This window comes from Orycteropus afer, unplaced genomic scaffold, assembly GCF_000298275.1.
Source record: "Orycteropus afer afer isolate SDZICR_OR568_19922 unplaced genomic scaffold, OryAfe1.0 scaffold00179, whole genome shotgun sequence".
Lineage (NCBI taxonomy): Eukaryota > Metazoa > Chordata > Mammalia > Tubulidentata > Orycteropodidae > Orycteropus > Orycteropus afer.
In genome coordinates this window covers 6,761,585-6,774,928 of record NW_006921766.1, presented here as the reverse complement: position 1 = coordinate 6,774,928, position 13,344 = coordinate 6,761,585, and the positions used below count along the sequence as shown (strand labels likewise).

At 41.0% G+C, this 13,344-nt stretch overlaps 1 protein-coding gene across 1 annotated transcript in view; it reads left to right on the top strand.

Moving 5' to 3' along the window:
• BACE2 (beta-secretase 2) overlaps positions 1-13,344 on the top strand; it is a 160,041-nt gene that overhangs the window by 30,074 nt on the left and 116,623 nt on the right. The window lies entirely within an intron of this gene.

Below are 13,344 nucleotides of genomic sequence, written 5' to 3'. Positions count from 1 at the left end.
TCTTTCAAGCCTGTCTTAGTCTAGAGGCTCCCCTGAAACCTGTCCACCATGGGTAACCCTGCTGGCATTTGAAACACCAGTGTCATAGCCTCCAGACTTACATAACACTCAAGCCATCACAGTAGGATAAACTGACAGACAGGTTTGTCTCCCCTAGCTGTTCTACACTGCTCTGCTCATTTACTGGTCTCCCCCGCCCTGCTCACTTACCCAGCCTGACTCAGGGGCAAACACCTGCTCCCTCAGCTGGTCCTGGGGCTGGCTTACTGCACTACATACCTGGGGGTGGCTCCACACATGCAAACACCCACCTTCTGCTGGTCCCAAGGCTGGCTTACTGTGACCTGCGCCCGGAGGTGGCTCTATGTACACAAACACTCACCTTCTACTGGTCCTGGGGCTGGCTTACTTCTTATATACACCTTTGTACCTGGGAACAGAATTTTCTGCTTAGAAATGCTCCAAAGAATTTCAGTTACTTAAGAAAAAACAAACTAGAGGTAAATGACACTTTCTGGTTTGTTTGCTAGAGCTACTGATTTAAACCAGGAAAGATGGGAATTTACTATTCATTATCCTCGTTTTACAGATGGGGTAACTGAGACACAGAATGGTTACACTGTTGAGGTAACACAACTCATAAGAGACACTGCCTGCATTTGAACCTAGATGGGCCTGAGCTAGCATGTGTGTTTTAACTACTGTGGTATGCTGCCTCTTGTGTATTTTATAAATTTCATAATGTACATGTACATAGGCTATAGATATATACACATGTAGGACTTTAGTTAAAAAAAAAAAAAAAAAAAAAAACTTACTGCCATTGAGTCAATTCTGACTTATAGCAACCTCTTTTGGGTTTCTGAGGCAGTAAATCTTTACAGAAGTAGATTGCCCTGACTTCCTTCCACAGAGTGGCTGGTGGATTTGAACTGCCAATCTTCTGGTTAGCAGTCAAATGCCTTGGGCACTATGCCACCAGAGCTCCAGGACTGTCATAGTGCTCAGTAAATATTATCCATTTATTCATTTGCTTGTCTGTGCCTGACACATGGCCTTCTGGAAAATTCACCTGTTACCTTCTTTAATAAGCTTTTCTATCAAAGCAGTCCTAGAATCTTCCAATTTAAAGCTTTACCTAAACCATAAATATCAATTTCAGCAGCAATTACCATGCAGTACCCCTCTTTCCAATTAACCCAGTGAATTGAGTATTAACACTCCTCACCTTTTTAATGTGCATGTGATTTTCAGTTGGCTACTAATCTAAAGGTTGGCAATTGAAACCTACCTACTGGCTCCACAGAAGAAAGACCTGGTGATCTGTTCCTGTCAAGATTACAGCCAGTTCACTCTGTCATTCATGGGGTTACCATGAGTTGGGGGCTGACTTGATGGCAGCTAACAACATCACCAAAATCTTAGTCCTGGGTAGCATAAACAATTACACACTCAACTACTAACAAAAAGGTTGGAAGTTTGAATCTACTGCAGAAATTCTTTGGAAGGAAGGCCTGACAGTCTGCTTCTGAAAGGTCATGGCCATTGAATACCATATGGAGCACTGTACTACTCTGACATACATAGGGTTGCCATGAATCATAATCAACTCAATGGCAACTGGGTTATTTATTTATTTTTGTTATCACAGAAATCATGGTGCCTGCTCAAGCCTTTTTATGTCGATGTTATTGTTGAACCCATTATCTTCACTGCAGTCTCCTCTCACTCTGGATTTGAACATTCATTGAATGTGTGCCCACTGCCCCATATGTGCTTCTTGGATGGAGACCATGTTGTTGTCCCCAGGGTCTCAAGGTCTCATCCCTGTGCCTCCTAGCCCTCCTTTCCATCTCAGCTCCTGATCAAGCTCTAACAAGTATATTTGCTGCAGCTCTTGAATTGTATCTGCTCCAAAAAGATGTTGAAGTCCTAGCCCCTGTACCTATGACTGTGACCTTGTTTCGAAATGAAGTCTTTATGGGGAGCTTTTTATGACCTGCTCAATTTTTTCTTTGGTTATGGGTCTGTTCAAGTTTTCTGTCTCAATCTGTGTTAGTTTAGGTGGGTCTTGGAAATGAAGTCTTTGAAATGTTGTTAAGTTATTAAGTTAACATAAGGTTATACCCGTGTAGACTGGATTCTAATCCAGTAGGAGTGATGTTCTTAGGAAAGAGGAGAAGAAGCACAGAGGGATGATGGTCATGTGAAGATGGAGACAGAGATCACAGTGATGTGTCTCCAAGTCTTCAAGTAAGAAATGCCAGGGATTGCTGCCTTACCACCAGAAGCTGGGAGAGAGGCAGGAAACAGACTCTCCCTTAGAGCCTCCAAAGGAGTCAACATGGCCAACACCCTGATTCAAACTCCTGGACTTCAGAACTGAGGGTGAATAAATTTTTGTTCTTATGAGTGATCCAACCTGGGGTAGCTTATATAGCAGCGTTAGGGAACTAAGACACCTACTTTTCCTATTCTATTAGTATCACTTGCATACCATTTTATGCTGGCAGGAATGAGGAGAGGGAGGAAGGGTTTTTGAGGTGGAATTGTCCCTGTGGTATACTATCCCACCTTATTTTCTGGACTATAAAAATATTTGTCTTATTTTTTTTTTTTTCCTTCTGTAAATGAATGTTAATGTAACAGAAGCATACTCAGTATCCACTGCATGCCAGAAACCATTCAGCTCTTCTCACAATAAAGGCAGCTTGAAAAGAAACAGGTTTAATAGAGTTAAGATGATTTGTTTTTCACAAATCAAGACACATCCACTTGGGGCGAAACCGTGACATTCAGGTGAATCAGAAAATTATAGCTTCTTTTATAGCCAGTTTTCCCAGGGCTGAGACCATCTTGCTGCCTGCCCTTTGGAGCACTTGAAACAAAAAGGATTGAAATGTTTTGTACAAAACCTAGCACTTAAAAGTATGAAGTTTCAGCTGTGACTCTGACGGTCTCTGCTCCGTCTCGGCAGTTCATTGATCTCCAAACCTGGCAGCCTCCTCAGGGGAGAGAAGATTTAAGATGGAGCAGCCAGCTCAAATCTCCGTTTTGCCCAGGAACCCAGAGGTGTCACAGGCATGCTAGTTAGGCACGTATTAACGATATATAGGAAGGCTGTGGGACTCTTTTGCGTATAAATCAGAGTTCAGGAAATTGTGTGGTGAGTTGTTTCTTCAAAGTCGGCACTTATGCTCTTTCCTGAAGAAAGTCTATTTTGGCAGTAGAGGAGATAACGTTTGAGTTAATTTTGGCAGTTTCAAGCTGTAATCAATACTTTTCACATTGGCAAAAACAGTTGCCAATGGTTAAAACTAAGACTTGGTCGTTTTAAAATTCCAAGTGGATCTTAACAGTTGGAGGTCCTGTCTTGGATTTGTCTGAGTGCTAAAAAATCTTTACCTGTTTACCCATTGCTGTCGAGTTGATTCCAACTCATGGTGACTCTATAGGACAGAGCAGAATTGCCCTATAGGGTTTCCAAGGCTGTAAATCTTTACGGAAGCAGATTGCCACATCTTTCTCCTGAGGAGCAGCTGGTGGGTTTGAACCATTTACCTTTTGGTTAACAGCCAAGTGCTTAATCACTGCACCACTAAAAAAAAAAAAAAAAAAAAAAACCTCACTGCTGTCGAGTCAGTTTGACTTGTAGCAACCCCTCCTTGGGTTTCCAAGGTGGTATCTCTATGGAAGTAGATTTCCCAGTCTTCCTTCTGAGGAGTGGCTGGTGGGTTTGAACTGCCAGCCTTCTGTTTAGCAGTCAGTGCCTTAGGTACTACACCACCTAGGGTTTCTTAAGAAAAATATTTACTGAGTGCAAATCATTTTTCCTGGTGTTGACTTTTGTATACTTTTCAGAAATTGCACAGTCATGTAATACGATTATTACTGTGCTTGCTTTCAAAGGTCTTAGTGCTAAAGGACCAAGCAAGACCATAATCACATTGCATATATTATAGTGTGGATAATGTTTTGTTAACATATACAGAAATTGATGGTTAGATGTTTGATTAGTGAATTGGTGAGAGATGATGGGAAGGCCTGATAGTGACTTTAAATGGGGCCCTGAGGCTGTGGAGGTCCCTGGGTGGCACAGTTTGCTCTTGGCTGTTAACCTAAAGGTAGGCAATCCAAATCCACCCAGCAGCTCTGCAGAAGAAGGACCTGGTGATCCATTTCCGTAAAGATTACAGCCAACAAAACCCCATGGAGCAGTTCTGCTCTGTAACACATGGGGATCATCATGAGTTGGCGTCAACTTGACAGCAACGATACATTTACCTATTGATTTGTCAGTCTCTCCCTGCTAAAATGTAAGCAACAAGAAGGCAGGGCTTTCTGGTAGTTGTTCCTTGGTGTTTCTTCTGTGTCTAACACAGGGTCAGGCAAATATTAAATGCTCACTAACTATTTGTTAAATAATCAATACCTTTATTTGCTATCTGAAGGTTAGAACTTCAAGTCTATCCAGAGGTGCCTCAGAAGACACATTTGCTGATCTACTTCCAAAAAACCAGCCACTGAAAATCATACAGAACACAGTTCTACTCTGACACACATGAGGTCGCCATGAGTCATAGTCAATTCCATGGCAACTGGTTACCATGGGTTTTCTTGGTTTTGAGGCTACAGAGAACATCCTTCCTAGCTACCAGGATGGAGAAGGCTTAGGAAATTATGTCACATGGCCAATGGTTCAGGGGCTCTAGGGGAATACACTTGTCAAGTGATACACACCATGGGCTTTAGGGTAGGGAACTCTATCTGGCCTTAAGCACTTGACCAACTGCCACGTTCAATAGGGAATTGTTGCAGAGAACAGACATTGGTCTGCAGAAACAAAGCCAAGGGGGTGTGGTATTTAGTAAACTGGACTCTCTGATACAGGCCCTGAGTTCTTGTTCATCATTTTATCCCCAGGTTGTAGCTTAGCACTTGGCATGGGGTAACCAGTTGTTTCTTACATTTTAGTGGGGAGAGACTGACAAATCAATAGGTAAATGTATTGTATTTAGATTCTGGTAGGTGCTAAAACACAGAAAGTATTAACTAATTATGAAGGATGACCAGAGAAGGTGTCTCAAATGAGGTAGCATTAGGACAGAGACCAGAAGAAAGTGAGGGAATGAGTTTTGTGAGGAAGGGTGTTCCAGGCAGAGGGAACAGCTAGTACAAAGGCTCTGTGATGGATGTGGGGCTTGCATGTTGGAGAAACCAGAAGAAGGTCCATTTGACTGGAGCATGATGTGTTGGTTGTATGTTAGAGAAAATGGGGGAGATAAGATTGCTGTTGATGAGAATTGCATAGATCTGGTGGGTAAATTAGGAGTTACCAAAAAAAAAACAAACTCGCTGTCATTGAGTTGATTTTGACTCTTAGCGTCTCCTTCTTGGGTTTCCAAAGCAATATCACTATGGAAGTAGATTGCCCAATCTTCCTTCTGAGGAGTGGCTGGTGGGTTTGAACTGCCAGCCTTTTGGCTAGCAATCACATGCCTTATTGAGATGTCTTTTGTAAAATTCAAGATGAGATGTCATGTAGTAGCTGGAAATGCATCATAGTTTAGGAAGGAGGTCCCAGTGAGAGATATAAATCTGAGAGTCAACTGTTCAGAGGTGATATTTAAAACCATGAGATTTGATAAGATTACCATGGAGTGAGTCTAGTTAGAGAAAAGATGAGGTCCAAAGACTGAGCCTTGGGAAACCCCAGAGTTAAAGGATGGAAGGTGAGGAGTGTCAAATTAAAAAAAAAATAAAAAATATCCAGATCTTGATAGAGAGGAGCTTTATTCAGAAAGAAAAGGAAGGAATTATTACAATAAGGCATTTATTATACTAGGGAGAACACTCTAACCATAAGTCTGCAAGTGTCTCAAAGAATTAGGGACAAGGCATTTTTGTCTTGCAGTGAGTGAAGTAAACAAAGCTGGGAAAAAAAAGATGTGAGGAAGTGGGCTGAAAGGTGATGTCATCCAATGGTAAATCAGAAGGCTTGACATTGAGGTCAGCCTCTTCTCTGGGAGGGGTCTTTCAGGAGCAGTAGTATATTGGCTTGGCTCAGGCTGAGGGTGGCTAGAGTTTAGGAACTTGGGGAAAGGAGAGAAATGTAACCAAACTTTGGTGAATAAGCATTTGGTTCTGATTGACCAGTGAGACAAGTAGTGCAGTCACTCATTTATGAGACCAGGAACAGAATTGGAAGGGTCCTTTCCTGGCCTGGTTATAGGTAATCAAGGGGGCAGCTGTGAGCCTTATCTATGTCACATAAGAAGGGTGGTTATTTGCAGTCAGCTAAACTCCAAAAGCTGGGGGGGGGGGGCAGGGAGTTGAAGGTGGTGGTGTTTCTTTTAACCATCAGTGTTATCCAGGCTCACAGGGTACAAGTAAAGCTTAACATTATCAGGAGGAATCAGCAAAAGAACCTGAAAAAGAATAGTCAGGAGCAAGGAGGAGAGAACTAGGACATTGTGGTGTTCTGGAAGCAGGGGACTGTGAATTGTGCCAAATACCAGGGCAGCCCAAAAAAGAGAAGGCCTACTGGTTAGCTTTGACATGTGAGGGCCAGTGTTGACCTAGAGCTATTTTGACAGGGTGGTAGATTCAGGGGAGAAAAACCAAACCAAGGTCCTGGCTATCTACTTCTGAAAACCAGCCAATGAAAACTGATTATTGTCTGATGTAGTGATGGAAGATGAGCCTCTTTGGGTTGAAGTCACTTAACATACACAGTGGCCACAATTGACTCGAGTATACTAATCATTTTGAGTATGGTACAGGAGTTGGGGGCCTTTTTTGTTCTGTTGTACATGGGGTCACATGATTCAGAGCCAACTCTATGGCACCTAGCAACAACACTTCTTCTTTTTTTTTTTTTTATTAGGATTTGGGTGAAGATTTACAGAGTAAATTCACTTTTCATACAGCAGTTCACATATACTTTGTCTCATGTCATTGACCAAAATTTATAATGCAGCAGCTCCCCTCCCACTTCCTCCCCATAGTTACCTCCTCCCAGTGTCCATCCCTTCATACTCTTCTGCACCCTGAGCTATCTCCCTGTTCATAAGCAGCCCTTCCTTCTCCCATGATTGTTCTCTCCAGGGCGTGTGTCTACTTGAGGTAAATGTTTAACTCACATGCTTGTACTTTGTTTGGCTGGAAACCACAGTTGTGGGTTCAATTCCAGACCTGAAGGGCAGCTAGGGGCCATAGTCTCAGTGGTTATACCAGGCTCTATTGGACCTGGTCCCCACCTTCTTTTTTATTTTTGGCCTCCAAATGATTTTGAGTTTTGTACCACATTGTTTTCCCTCTTTATGCAGGATCTCCTACATCCCTTCCAAGTGGATGGCAGTGGTAGCTGGGCACCATCTAGTTCTTCTGGTCTCATAGTTGTATAGGTTGCAGATCAGATGGTGCACTAGTCGCTAGGACTGATTGTTTCCATTAATTTTGGTTTTCTTCTTTCTTCTTGACGAGGAGAGACCCATTGTTGCATCTAGATGGCAGCTTCGTAGCTTTTAAGGTCCCAGTCGCTACTTGCCAAAGTAGTAGGTGGAATAATGTTTTGTATAGTATGTTATGCCAATTGAGCTTGATGTCCCCTGCAACTATGGTCCCAAGCCCGCAGGATCAACTACTCTGTCCCTCTGGGTACCTGGCTGTGACCAAGTAATGACCATAACCTTGCCCCTTGTCAGCTCTACTATACACCTGGGAATTCTGATCATTCACATGAACTTATAGGCCCATTGTCTGCCAACCCTATATATGATCTTGGATACACTCTCCATTTAGACATACATAATTGTTTAGCTTGTTCACCCATCTATCCGTCCCTATACCCATGTTTGCTTTCACTGACAACTCAGTACTGTATATGCAAAGGGGTTCATATTTGTTGTCTGTACTGCCCATGTAACTCTCTATGTCTTTCTCATCCTCAATGCTGCCATATTGGTCACTCACATTTGGTACATTGCCCTTCTCTTCACCCAAATCAATATTTATCTCTATCTATCTAACAGCATTCCCTCCCCTCCCCTCCCACCCCTGGTAACCAACAAAGAAAATGTCCTCCAATAGATAGACCTTTCCTTAACTTTTACAATAATGGACTAATACAATATTTGTCCTTTTGTGACTGACTTATTTCGCTCAGCATAATGTCCTCCAAGTTCATCCACGTTATGCGGTGTTTTGCAGATTCTACATTATTCTTTAGCGTTGCATAGTATTCCATTGTGTGAATGTACCAAAGTGTGGTTATCCATTCCTCAGTTGTTGGACATCTAGGTTGTTTCCAAGTTTTGGCTATTGTAAATAGTGCTGCGATGAACATCGGCATGCATATATCTGTTCTTGTTATGGCTCTCACTTCTTTAGGGTATATACCTAGTAATGGGATGGCTGGGTCAAATGGTATTTGTATTTCCAACTTTTTAAGGAATCGCCATACTGCTTTCCACAATGGCTGTACCAGCAACAACACTTCTTAAGATGGGAAATACGACAGCCTATTTGTAAGCAGGAAGGAGTGACCCTGGTGTTGTTGCTGTGTGCCATTGAGTCTATTTTTGACTCATCATGACCCCATGTGACAGAGTTCAACTGCCACATACAGTTTCCTAGGCCTTTCTTCCTAGTGTGACTTAGTCTGGAGGTTCCATTGAAACATGTCCACCATAGGTGACCCTTCTGTTATTTGAAATACTAGGTGGCATAGTTTCCAGCATCACAGCAGTTCATAAACCATGATAGGACTATAAACTGACAGATGCGCAGTAGATATTGAGAAATAAGGCGACACAAAAACTTTCTTTACCCTATACCTTCCTATTTTCACAGCCCCTTTCTCTGATCTCTGTTACTATAATGCCCTTTGAAAGAGCTGATTGCTCTCATAGTCTCCAAATTTTCTCCTCCCTTTCTCTCTGGTGGTATAGTGGTTAAAGCATTTGGCTGCTAACCAAAAATTCGGGGTTTGAACCCTCCAGCTGCTCCAGGGGAGAAAGGTGATACAGTCTGCTTCCATATAGATTCACAGCCTTAGAAACCCTATGGGGCAGTTCTACTCTGTCCTAAAGGGTTACTATGAATCAGAATCAGCTCAATAGCAGTAGGTTTGCTTTGGTTTGGTTTTTCTCATCTGAGTCTACAAACCTGTGAAAATAGCTCTAGGTCAACACTGGCCCTCATGCATCAAAGCTAACCAGTAGGCCTTCTCTTTTTTGGGCTACCCTAGGATTTGGCACAGGTCATGGTCCCCTGCTTCCAGAACACCACAATGTCCTAGTTCTCCTCCCTCCTCCTGGCTGTTCCTTTTCAGGCTGCAGCCTTTGCAAGAGCAGATCGCCAGGTCTTCTCTCCCGTGGAGCCACTTATTTAGGGGTTCCAATCATTGACCTGTTTTGATTAGCAGCTGAGGACTTAACCATTGCCCCACCGGGGCCTTGTGTGATTCTGGTAGAGGAAGGAAAAGATGATTCAGAAAAGAGAGGGGAGAATTGGGGAGGAAAGTGTGGTCCTGTGGGTTATGGGTGGGGTCTGTGTTCCAGTGCCCCTGAGAGGAGCTAGAACATGCTCAGTATCTGTCCCTATATCTTCCTCAAACACATTTAACGGTGATATACAAGGACACTCACATAAATGTTGCAGATTTTGCTAAGAATAATATGCTGAAATTTTGTTTTTTGCTTTTTCCTTGGCTTCTCCCATCTCCAGAATGTTCTGGAAGATTTCCATGTGCATGTTCTATATCCCAATTAGGAAAACAGCTACATTTCACTGAAGCAAAAGAAGGATGCATCCATCATTTTTCTTCTAGGGTAGCGTTCTTTCACCATATCTGGATACTGTAAAAATGAGGAGATCAATGGAGGATTAATATCTTTCCTGAGAAGAATTTTCTTGGAAAGGCTTTAAAAAGTCTTTTTTAGCAGAGAATGATATATTTGATTGCCATATGACTGTTAAAACAGATTTTTTTTTTTTTCCTCATGGTTTAACCAGAAAAAAATAAAAGTACTCTACAAACCACATAGAAAGAAGCCATATATATGTCTGGCCTGAAATTAGCAAAGGGTAACAGTTGCCAAACAATAACCTTTCTGTGTTAGACATTGCCAGTTTGGGCAGCAAAGAATTTATAGGAAACAGAGATAATGTTTTAGATTTTAAGAAAATGTTATTGTAAGGCTGAGTCCCTGCATTCTGCATTGTTAGATTATTAGTCATTACCCTTTAACATAAGGAGCCTTGGTGGCTCAACAGTTAAGAACTCCACTGCTAGCCAAAAGGTTGGTGATTTGAACCCATTCAGTGACTCTGTAGGAGAAAGACCTGGCCATCCTGGTCCCTTAAAGATGACACCCTAGGTCATCCTATGGGGCAGTTCTATTCTGTCATATGGGTCACTCTGAGTTGAAAGCTATTCCATGGCATGTAACAACAATAAGCTTTTAACATGCTCATATGTATAATAATCAGTGTTGCTAAGAAGTGTTTTTGCTTTTGTGTGACACATAGGATGTAAATCACATTTTCTGCTTTCAAAGCACTTCATAATAGGCATGGAAAGTCAGTATTTCGTGATGTATTTTCATAAATAAAGTATAAGCTTCAGGAGATAAGCCTAGCAAGGCCATTCAGCATGCCACTTTTAAATATAGTAAGGTCATTATCTGTATGCAGAATTCAAAGCAATGGATTGTGATGGACAGTCCTCTTCCTATTTAAGAAGTTTACCTTCCTAATTCTGTTTTATATAGTATTTTAAGGATTATATTACCTTGACAAATTGAATATACAGAGGGAGTTGTTTGTGTGGGGGGGGGGGGTAAAAATATACATAACAAAACATATGCCATATCAATAATTTCTATATGTACCATTCAGGAACATTGATTACATTCTTCATGTTGTGCAACTGTTCTCACCATCCTTCTCCAAATTATTCCACCACCATTACGTAAACTCACTGCTCCCTAAGCAAAAACTTCCCTTCTTCCCTTCCCTCCCACAACTGGTAACCACTAATAATCTTTAGTCTCTATGTATTTGCTTATTTTGCTAAGTGAGATCATACAGTATTTGTCATTTCACAGCTGGCTTATTTCACTCAGCATGATTCTTTCAAGGCTCGTCTATGTGGTGGTGTGCATTAGAATTTCATTTGTCTTTATGGCTGAGCAGTATTCCATTATGTGAATGTACCACATTCTGTTTATCCATTCATCTGTTGATGGACATTTTGATTGTTTCCACATTTGTTTTGTTTTTTCTAGGTGTGTTAAGTGGTAAGAGGAAAAAGTTTGGAAATTAAAGTTTTAATTCAGTGTGTAAGCCTCCCATTAACTGTCTTTACTTGTATTATTCACCAGCCCTATTGTCAATTTGGAGAGTGAATGCTCCTTCTAACTCTTCATTAGAGAGAAAGCTGGTTTTTGCCTAATATTAGGTAAGGTATTCCTTAAGAGGTATTATATCTCCTTCACCTCCATGGCCCTCTAATGGGATACCTGCTCTCCTGAAACAAACATAACAGTTTATGTTTCAATAAGATTTCATTGTTCCTGGGTCCCTCCCTGCATTCCACATTCAGAGGAATGCACCTACTCCTCAGTTACAGACATGCATAAGTTCCAAAGACCAGGCATTGTATGCGGAAATAGGCATTATACAATTATGGAGGACTACTGTATCAGATCAAAAAATGGAAGATGACTGTATCATTACAAAACTGCTAAATTACATTATTAGATAACTGCTAAACCACTAAGAATCATGGCCCAGCCAAGTTTATACATAACCTCATTATGTATTATAATATATATTGTTACTCTGTATCAATCTAAGAATATGCTCATGCATACTAATAATTATTCTTAAGAGGTGTTTGTGCCTTTGCCTAACATTTAGGGTTTAAATTGTGATAAATATTTAGCATTACTGGAAAACTTTATGAATAGCAGTGAAACATTATCTGCTATAGTGCTGGAAGATGAGCCCTCAGGTTGGAAGGTACTCACAGTACAACTGGGGAAGAGCTGCCTCCTCAAAGTGAATTGACCTTAATGTCGTGATGGCGTAAACCTATCAGGACCTTCACCTGCTGCTGTGGCATGACTCAAAATGAGAAGAAACAGCTACAAACACTCATTGATAACTGGAATGTGGAATGTACAAAATATGAGTCTAGAAAAATTGGAAGTTGTCAAAAATGAAATGGAATGCATAAAGATCTATATCCTGGGCATTACTGAGCTGAAATGGACTGGCATTGGCCATTTTGAATCAGACCTATGGTCTACTATGCCAGGAATGACAAATTGAAGAGGAATTGTGTCACATTTATCATCAAAATGAACATTTCAAGATCTATCCTGAAGTATAGTGCTGTCAGAATCAAACCAAACTCACTGCTGTTGAGTCAGATCTGACTCATAGTGACCCCTCCTTGGGTTTCCGAGGCAATATCACTACAGAAGTAGATTGCTCAACCTTCCTTCTGACAGTGATAGGGAAATAGCCATATATCTAGGGACAGGGAAGACCAATTGATGCTATTATTATTCAAATTTATGCACCAACCACTAAAGCCAAAGATAAAGAATTTGAAGACTTTTACCAACTTCTGCAGTCTGAAATTGACCAAACATGTAATCAAGGTGTATTGATAATTACTGATGATTGGAATGTGAAAGTTGGAGACAAAGAAGAAGCATTGGTAGTTGAAAAATATGGCCTTGCTGAAAGAAATAACCCTGGAGACCACATGATAGAATTTTAAGACTGATGACTTAGGCATTTTAAATACCTTTTACAACAATATAAATGGCAAACATCACCAGATGGAATACACAGGAATCAAACGGAGTGTATCTGTGGAAAGAGGTGGTAGAGAAACTCACTATCATTAGTCAAAACAAGGCCAGGAGCTGACTGTGGAACAGACCAACTGCTTATATGCAAATTCAAGTTGAAGCTGAAGAAAATGAAAACTTAAGTCCACAGAAGCTGAAATATGACCTTGAGTATATCCCACTGTGTTTTAGAGACCATCTGAAGAATAGATTTAATGAATTGAACACCAGTAACCAAAAACCAGATGAGTTGTGGGATGACATTAAGAGCATCATATATGAAGAAAGGAAAAATTCACTAAAAAGACATAAAAGATCAAAACATATGCCAGAAGAGACTCTGAAAATTGCTTGAATGGAGAGTAGCTAAAGTAAATGGAAGAAATGATGAAATAAAAGAGCTACACAGAAGATTTTAACAGTTGACTTGAGAAGACAGAGTAAATTATTATAGTGAAATGTCCAAAGACCTGGA